General features: G+C 41.6%; 1 protein-coding gene across 2 annotated transcripts in view; it reads left to right on the top strand.

Moving 5' to 3' along the window:
• The first annotated feature begins 7,139 nt into the window (after window positions 1-7,139).
• RBBP8NL (RBBP8 N-terminal like) overlaps window positions 7,140-10,047 on the top strand; it is a 70,694-nt gene continuing 67,786 nt past the window's right edge. Inside the window, exon 1 of one of the 2 annotated variants that reach the window (XM_027848909.1) lies at window positions 7,140-7,214. The gene's annotated coding sequence lies outside the window, so the exon portion shown is untranslated. The remainder of the gene's footprint in view (window positions 7,215-10,047) is intronic. The other variant, XM_027848900.1, reaches the window with a different exon arrangement.

The raw sequence follows: 10,047 nt of genomic DNA on the forward strand, positions 1-10,047 counted from the left end.
CTTTCCATGTCCAGACCTGTTGAAATTCATTCCTTTTGGTGTCCAAGAACTCAACTCAAATGATGCCTCCTCTATGAAGCCTTCCCTGATCCCCACTGATCCCTCCCTTCTTCTCTTCTCTGAACCACTCACCTCCCTTTGTACCTGTCTCATATATTTTTCCACACTAGACTTTATATTATGATTATGGTTCAATATCTTACAGACCCCTGAAATTTAAGGCTCTGTATTTTTTGCATCTCGGTATTCTTCTCAGTGCCTAGCACAGTAGTGCATCATAGGGATTCAATGATGTTGAATGAATGAATGAATGAATGAATGAATGAATGCCTGCTTTTATTAAAGCTAGTGTTGGGCATTATAGCCATTTGAGGGAAGGAGAAGCAGTAGGACTTTACCTAGGAAAATGGCAAATCTACAGTAAATCCATCTGCACTCCCAAGCTCCACTCCCCAATATTTATATGCAGGTAAAATGAGGTTAAAATAAACATCAAGAGTAGCCTTCAAGGGGAATGTGTCACAAACATGTGTCCAGGGTTTGGGGGGGGCATGCAGAAAAACTGAGAAAAGGTTAGCTATCCTCTTCCCCTTGGGGGATAGGTTTAAGGTCTGCATGTATTACAGAAACCCTGAGAAGAAAGAGACCATGAAGATTGTCCTGTCCAAACCCTTCAGATGGGGAAACAAAGGGCCAGAGGAGCGAAGGGACTTGTCTAAGAACTGACAGGTAGTGAGTCAGAGTAAACAAAAACCACGTCTTCTGATTAGAAATCCAGGGCTCTTTCCATTATGGCCCCGCCACCTTTTGGCCGTGGGTCTTCTTTTTGGCACCACTTGAGAGAGCTATCCTTTTCTCCCCTGCCAGACAGGGCCACCCTCCCCAACCCTCCCAGTCAGCCCAGCCACCATGTCACAGCAGGGCGGAGCTATCCAAATTTCAAAGCTTGAGGCAATCAATCACTTTGCCAGGACCCTGGGGATGTCTCTGGTCCTTATCCATAAGGATCTCAATTTAGATAACCATCACTCAACAAAAACAACTAGGGAACACAGGCTGGTAAAAAGTTTTAAATTCCTAAATAAAAGACATAAATATTACATTTATATAATGTAATATTAATAATTAATATGTAATAATAATAAATAAACATTTCCCTGAATGTACCGGAGGAGACAGTTCAGGAAGTTCTTCCTTCGATCCAGCCTGCTCAGGGAATCCTGAGAACATCAGTCCCTGACATGGGGTCAGGATGACCCTAGTGGTGTGTTTAATCTCCTTTCCTGAATCCTGTGCCAATGACCGGTAAAACAACATAATTACAAAGTTAGACTCTCCCTTAAGAGAGAGAGAGAGAGAGAGAGAGAGAGAGAGAGAGAGAGAGAGAGAAAGCAACTGGTAGAAGCCTCCTGGTCTCTGAGAAGAGACCAGAGTGTGTTTCTTTCTGCATGAGTTGTGCTGCTGTGTTTTTATTTTAAGAAACAAATAAATAAAACCAGTGTGTCAATGGCCTCCAACTCCCCCAGCCCTCTCCTGCCAGAGCAACCTTTAACAGGGAGTCAACAGTAGCCTTGTTTAGTTCTTTCTCTGCTCCAGACCCCAAAATCTAATCTGCCATGGATATAGAGTCAGTCATTAAAAGGGGAAATAGCAATAGAGACATCACTGAAGGCATCTATGACTGGTAGAAAACCTTGGTATATAGTGGACATTTGTTTCTGTCTTCGACTTCCCTAGGGAATAAGCCCAGTAATGGGATTCCTAGATCAATGGATATTGACAATTTAATCCTTTTTCTTGCATAATTCCAAATTGAAATAAAAAATGTCTGGACCACTTTATAGCATTTCCAAAGGTGTATCAGCATGCTCGTCTTTGCAGGATATATGTATGATTAGGAAAGGAGGTAGCTTGGTCATTTATTGCAAGTAATGGGTAAAAGATAGTGGGTCCAAGTGATGAACTAAGATGTATGAAATAGTAAAAGCCAAAAGAAGGCCTCCATAAATTCTCTCTAGAGTACTGTAGAAAGATATGATTAAGAATTAGATAATAACTATGAAGGTCCAGGGAAAAGATAATGAAAGAAACTTTCTCCTTGATGGCACAGAGATGGGGCACTAATAGGAGAGAATTCTGCAAATGCTGTGAGATATAGCCTCTATGTCAAACATGTATATTTTGTTTATTAATAATAATAATATCTAGCATTAATATAGTGTTTTAAGGTTTACAAAGAACTCTATATATCTTATTTGATCTCATATGATAGTCTATAAGATATGTTATAAATAGTATATGTACCATTTGTTATGATGTTATTTTATATATAGTATGACATAAATGATAATACAAAATAGTATATTATAGTTGTCTGTCACAATGGAGGGTTCATTATGAAGCAGGGATGGGAAATTACTATAAAGTGAAGATAAAAGGAATCAAGAAAATATTTTTTAAAAAAAAGAAAAATACATAGACTGCCAAGATATAGGGGGATCAAAAATATAAAAAATAATGTCAAAATATTCTCTCTATGAGAATAGAGACTGTTACATTAGAGATTAAAATAAGCTAAGGTTGGTGATAAATACTAAAGACAATAGGAAGATGGAGGTGGCGTTGGCTATTCTGGAGCAAGGGTACTATCAGAGAAGGGATAAGACTGCTTAGAATGGATGAAATGATAATGGATAATGTACAAAAAGTAGAACTAATGAACGCTTGTTTTGTTTCTGTTTTCCCTGGCACAGAGAATGATTTGCAGATTAGGAAGGGTAGAACAAAAAATGGTGAACAGTGAGTTGAAACCCAAGATAAGCAGGGAGATTTGTTTTTAAAGAGAGCACCCCAACATATTCAAGTCACTGAGCACAGACAAACTCTGTCTCAGGGTACTGAAGGAAATAGAATTATGGAGCCACTCACTGTCAGAGTTCTGAAAGTCTCTCACACTGGACTTGTGGACAAGATTGAAAGAGGTAAACTAGATGATGGTACAATTAGGGAGATTCAGAGCTGATTGACTGACCTGACCCAAAGTATAGTCATTATTGGGTTAATGTCAAGTTGGAAGTAAACTAGCCCAGGGATCTGTCTTTGGCCTTGTTCTTTTTAACATTTTTACCAAACACTTCAATGAAGTCATAATTGGATTGCTTACAAAATTTGCAGATGACACAAAGCTGAAAGGGGTAACTGATATTTTGGAAGACTGAATTGAGATTCAAAAATATCTTTATGAGAAAAATTGGGCCAAATCAAATTAGGTGAAATTTAATAGTTGATGTCATTGTTGTTGGGTTGTTTCAGTTGTGTTCGATTCTTTATGACTCCATTTGGGGTTTTCTTGGCAAAGACATTGGATTGGTTTGCCTTTTCCTTCTCCAGTTCATTTTATAGATGAGGAAACTGAAGCAAACAGGGTTAAGTGACTTGCCTAGGGTCACACAGCTACTAAGTGTTTGAGGCCAGATATGAATTTGGGAAGATGGGCCTTCCTGATTACAGGCCCAGCACTCTATCCACTGTGCCAATTTAATAGAGATAAACATAAAATCCTATCTTTGGTTCAAAAAAAAATCAATATCACAAGTACAAGATTAGAGGGGCATAGCTATGCAAGAGTTTCTGTGAAAAAAAAAAAAATCCAAGGCTTCTGGTGAACAATAAACTCAATATGAGTACACATTGAGCCACGGCAATTAAAAAAAAAAAGGTAATTCAATTTGGACTGAATTAGAAGAGGTGGAGTGTCCAAAATAATGGAGGTAATAGTGACAGTTCTACCATTCTCTGTCTTTTTTTTTTTTTCAGACCAAATCTGAAGTATTCCATTCAGAAATAAGCACCACATTTTAAGGACTTTGACAAGCTGGAGTGTGCCAAGAGGAGGTCAGCTAGGGTGATGAGACCAGAGACTGTGCTATATGTAGACTGGTTGAAGGAACTGCTGTTATTTATCTTGGAAAAGAGAAGACTTAGAGAGAACATGATCACTCTCTTCTAGTATTTAAAGGGCTATCATGTGGAAGAAGTGTGATTCATAATTCTCACATTTTGCTCACGAGCTGGTCTGTGTGACCATCCAGACAACTCCTTCAATGACAACCAAAGTGTTCTGGATATGGAGACAAAAGGCCTTGAGTTTGAGTCTGAGATTGACCATTTTATTAACTGTGTGATCTTGGACCAGTCAATTCCATAATGATAATAATAATAATCAATCCCTAGTCTCTTTATCATTTAGCTGATTCTGCCCTACCAAGACTCAATCCTCAGCCTCAGATCACTTCCATCATTTACTGCCTTTTGCTCCCTACATATGTGCTGCTAAATCAAGGTGGAGAAAATCACTCCACCGTTCTGACTGGGTCCACTACAAATTTATATTTCGCATCCTTTATTGGGCCCTCACTGCTACTAGGAAACCCTTCTATACCTGCCTTATTGACTGACTATCACACTCTCCACAACCCCTCTTTCAAACCTTTTCATTGATCCTCAGATCTCTCATGGTTCCCCCTACTCCCATCCTATCAGCTGAGAACCTTGCCTCATGTGTTACAAAAAAAAAAATTGAGTCCATTCTCCCTGATCTCTCTCTTCCTTGTTTCATACCACTCAGGTACCCTCTGCCACCATCTCCTTCTCCACCCCGTCTTGTGTGAAGAGGTGGCCTTATTCCTTACCTGCCCAAGCAATCCCATTCCTTCCTGCATCCTCTAACAGACTGTCCCTTCTGTCATCTCCTGTCTATCACTTACTTTTGTTTCCTACTACCTAAAAAATATGCCAGTCTCCCCATTGTCAAAAAAACTTTCACTTGATCCCGACATCCCTCATAATTACAATTCTACGTCTCTTCTGCTATTTGTGGCTAAACTCCTTGACAAGACCATCTACAAAAGGTGTCTCCACTTTCTCTCCTCTGACTGTGTTCTTAACCCCTTGTAATCTGGCTTCTGACCATATCATTCCAACAACACTGCTCTCAAGTTACCAGTGATCTTAGCTATTAAATTCATTGCCCTGCTTGACACTGTTGATCACCCTCTCCTCCTTAATAGTCTCTTTTTTCTTCTAAGCTTTCAGGACACCACTCTCCCCTGGTTCTCCTCCTACCTATCTGGCTGCTCCTTCTCCATCTCCTTTGCTGGATCTTCATCTGGATCACACCCTCTAACCATAGGTACCCCTCAGGGTTCTATCTTGGACCCTCTTCTCTTCTTCCTCTCTGCTACTTCACTTCTCCATCAGCTCCCATGGAGTTAATTACCATCTCTATGTTGATGATTCTCGAGCCTATCTATCCTACCCCAATCTCTCTGCTGACCTCTAATCTTGCATATCCAATTCCCTTTCAGACATCTTGAACTGGATGTCCAGTAGATAGACATCTCAAACTCAACATGTTCAAAACCAAACTCATTACATTTCTCCCTAAATGTTCTCCACCCCATTCTACCTTCCCTTTTACTGTAGAGGGCATCGCCATTCTCCCAATCCCTCAGGCTCACAACCTAGGGGTCATCGTGGAGTCCTCACTATTTCTCACCTCCCATATCCAGTCTGTTGCCAACACCTACCAATTTCACCTTCTTTCCTCTGACTCTGCCACCATTCTAGTACGGGCCCTCATTACTTCATACCTGAACTATTAAAATAGCCTATTAGTGGGTCTGCTTGCCTTAAGTCTCTACACACTCCAATTCATCCTCCATTCAGCCATTCCTAAAGTGCCCATCTGACCACATCACCCTATACTCAGTAAACTCCACTGGCTCTCTACTTTTTCCAGGATCAAATACAAAATCCTCTGTTTGGCAGACAAAGACTTTCATAACATAGCCCCTTCCTACCTTTCTAGCCTTCTTATACCTTATTCTCTACTCTCCAGTGACACTGGCTTCCTTGCTGTGCTATGAACAAGACATTCCATATCTTGGTCTGGGCATTTCCACTGACAGCCCCCATGCCTGGAGTGCTGTCCTTCCTCATCTCTGCCTCCTGAGTTCCTGGGTTTCCTCAAAATCCCATCTTCTACAGAAAGCTTTTCCCAGACCCTCTTAAATCTACTGCCTTCCCTCTGCTAATTATTTCCTGTTGATCCTGTATATATATATTTGCTTGTATATATCTGTTTGTTTATTGTCTCCTCCATTAGATTGTGAGGTCCTAGAGAACAGGGACTGTCTGTTGCATATTTTTGTATCTCCAGCACTTAGCACAGTGCCTGGCACATAATAGGGACTTAACAAATGTTTATTGATTGATTAACAATAATAATAGGCAGCATTTTAATAACACTTCAAGGTTTACAAAGTATTTTACATAGGTTTTCTCATTTGTTCCTCAAAACACTCCTATAAGGTAGGTGCTATTATTACCCCCATTTTACAGATAGAAATAAAAATACTACTACTAATAATAATAATAGTTAGCATTTACATAGTGCTTACTATGTACCAGGTTATTCTTTGATCCTCACAACAACCCTAGGAGGTAGGTACAATTGCTATCCTCATTTTACAGATGAGGAAACTGAGGCACAGAGAGGTTCAATGACATGCCCAGAGGCACTCAGCTAGTAAGCATCTGAGGCCAGATTTGAACCTGTCTTCCTGACTCCAGGTTGAGTGTCTAAGCTACTGCACTACCTTAGTAACCTCTGAGCCTCAGTTCCCTCTTCTGTAAAATGGTAGTTAGACTAAATGAGCTCTAAGGCCCTCTTTCACTTCTGGTATCCTATGGTTCTAGGAAATGAGACACAGCTACAGAGTTTTCTTCCTCCTACCCAAGCAATGATATTTTACCCACTGACCAAAACAAAAGTGACCTTAATGTCAGAATGCATTTATTGAACTCGACCTGTTTGTTAACTGGATTGACTTCAACCAACAGTACAGGCTAAGCCGTAATTATGAGAAAACAATCAGATCTCTATTTGAGTTCACACCCTACCCGTTTTACCACTTTTTTGTGTTATAGCAGAACTCGTTCAGCAACTTCGGCTTGGCTTTCCCTCCTTTCTGCTTCTGGATTGAAGAAACGCAAACCAGTATAGCAAGTTTGGTCAAAAATTATGGCTTATTGTCTGTGCAAGTTCACACACTGTTCCTTTATAGCTCTCCTGTGTACCAGGAGATCATTTCTTGACTCAAAGGTAGAGGCTGAGATCGGGCACCAGAAGACCAGAGGGGCAGAGCCATGATGTAAGTACCAGGGGCCTGTCACTGGCCCTGATGCTCTAGAAGTCAGTAAAGTCTACGAAACAGAAAGAAAGAAGCATTGACTTCGGTGTGTAACTGTAGGGGAGGAAGAGAAAGGGAGATGGATCTCCGGAGCTTAAGTTTCCTCCAGTATGTGAGGCAGCTGAGCTCCAGGTGCTATTCTCAGTGTGACAAGGGGACTATCTCTGTTGTTAAGAAGGGCTCTAAGTTCTGTTCTCCTCTCTGAATGGGGTCTATGCATTTTAATCCAAGCCTGAAATCCCAAAACATTTCTCTAGGCACTTAGTTGGCAGGGGATGGCTTGGTTTTCCCTACAAAGTCACAGCTGCCCATAAAAGTGATTTCTTACTCCACCCCCCTTGCAAGGGAGGACCAGAATGCCTGGAGCTTTCCCCAGTTGCTTCAGCTGGAAAGGAGTGAATAAAAACTATTGCCTTAAATGGAACTGGAAGAGGGAATAGAATCCACTACAAGGAGGACCACTAGGCTGGATGGGAAACACCAAGTGAGTGGATTCAGGAAAGCAGGATGTCTGCCCTGGCTTCTCTTGAGAATAATCACTTGGATAGAACCTCAATTCTTTTTGCATTCCCCTTCTATCCCCAGTCTGGGGCAGGGAATATGGAGAGATGAGGGCAGCAAGCAGATGGCATGAAGGGCATTGGTCTGTTGGGTGAGAACTCAGCTATGCAAAAGGAGATGTCCCCAAACTCTTTATTTGGGTGTATTTGTGAGTGAGAGAGGGACTATGGGGACTGGATGTGGGAAGAGGGAAATGTTTCCTTCCCCATCCCCACTCCTCCCCCATCATTCCCTTTGAGGGGTATGATAGCTAGCATGGCTCTCTGTGCTGGAGCGAGACATCCTTCATGCTTCCAGCTTTACCCCATTTTAGAGATATGGGCCCCATGCCCAGCACCAGTGAATTCATTGTTTTCCTGCAAAGACAGCCCCTGAATCCCCAGAATATGTTCCACCAAATCTGCTCTAGCCTCCACCCAGCCCCCAACCCTCATGCCAGGCCATCCTTTGTGCTCCACCCCAAAGGCAGCTGTTTGACTTCACTCTGGCCCAGGAGTCAGGTTGCAGTGGTTTCTGTTACCTGAGCTGCAGGGGACAGGAGAGCAAGTTGACACCTTAGGTCCTAGGCTGTGCCTCAATCCTGCATTGTTCTTATATACGTGCATGTGTAGCTGTGCCAGCCTGTAACGTGTGTGTCTATTATCATAGGCATGTATGTGTGTGCTTCCAGACACGTGTGTATGTACCAGCATGTGTGTATGTGTGTGTCCACAAGTGGGTACAAACCATAATTTGCATATGTGGTCAAGACTGTTCATGTATATACATGCCAGCATCTACAGGTGTGTCTGTGTACAAGTTTATATCAGTGTGCTTGTATGTGTACATAGGAATGTATGTTCAATCATAACTCATATTTCTGCAGGATGTTAATGTTTAGAAAGTTCTTTCCTCATAATAAGCCCTGAAAAGTAGATAGTTCATGTAAGCATCATCATCCCTATTTTTGCAGATAAGGAAGGTTGCTGGGAAGGAAAAAACCATCTAAGAAGGGAAGGGGAAAGGATAACAAATTGAGTTTTGATTAATCTGAATCGAGAGTGACAGCAGGATAGCCATGTAGAGATGTATAATAAATATGAATGAATGAATGAAACAAGTATTTTTTAAGCACTTACTATGTGCCAGGCATTGTGATAATCACTTCACAAATATTATCTCATTTGATCTTCACAAAAACCCTGGGAGGTAGGGGCTATTGTTATCTCCATTTAACAGTTGAGAAAACTGAGGCAGACAGAAGTTAGGTGACTTTGCCAGGTTCACAAAGCTTGAAAATGTCTTAGGCTAGACTTTAATTCAGCTCTTCCTAACTCCAGGCCCAGCACTCTATTCATTTTTGTTGTTGTTGAGTAATTTTCAGTCATGTCCAATTCTTCGTGACACCGTTTGGGGTTTTCTTGGCAAAGATATTAGAGCAGTTTTCCATTTCCTTCTCCATCTCATTTTACAGATGAAGAAACTGAGGTAAACAGGGTTAAGTGACTTGCCCAAGGTCACACAGCTAGTAAGTATCTGAGACCTGATTTGAAGTTAGGAAGATGAGTCTTCCTGACTCCAGGCCTAGTGCTCTATGGGCTACACCATCCAGCCTTTGGAATAATGGACATATATTCACATGTAGATGTAGCAGCAGAAGGAATGTTAAAGGTCACATCTAATCAAACTTCTTCATTTTACAGATAAGGAAACTGAGGCTTAGAGCAGGGGAAGTTACTTAACAAGGTCACACAGGTAGTAAGTGCCAGAGCCAAGATTTCAACCCAGGTCCCCTAACTCCAGTTTTCTTTCCACTGTACCAGACTGCCTCCCTTCTCCAGTACACAATTGGCACCTTATTACTTTCTGCCATGTTCTCTGAATGTCTGTGCCGTACAACTGAACACCTAATCACGCTGTCCTATATCCTTCACTAATTGTTTCATGGCCTTGAAACTTGCCTGTCAAAACAGACTGCAAACTCCCCAAGGGCAAGGATTGAGTTTTCTCCTTCTCCTGTCAACCTCTTGTTACCCATCATAGGACTAGTCACCGGTTCCTGGACCAAGTTAAGCCAGATAAAGGCTGGCACCTAGGTGAGATCCCTGCAGGCCACTGTTATCCTGAAAGTACTACTGTAAGGGAGGTTGATTTCAAGTAATCTCCTTAAGAGAGGGACTCAATCTCTGGGGAGAGAAGATAAAAAAGGAGAGAGAGAGAGAGAGAGAGAGAGAGAGAGAGAGAGAGAGAGAGA

The sequence above is a fragment of the Vombatus ursinus genome, unplaced genomic scaffold (assembly GCF_900497805.2).
Source record: "Vombatus ursinus unplaced genomic scaffold, bare-nosed wombat genome assembly UNPS02000580.1, whole genome shotgun sequence".
Classification (NCBI taxonomy): domain Eukaryota; kingdom Metazoa; phylum Chordata; class Mammalia; order Diprotodontia; family Vombatidae; genus Vombatus; species Vombatus ursinus.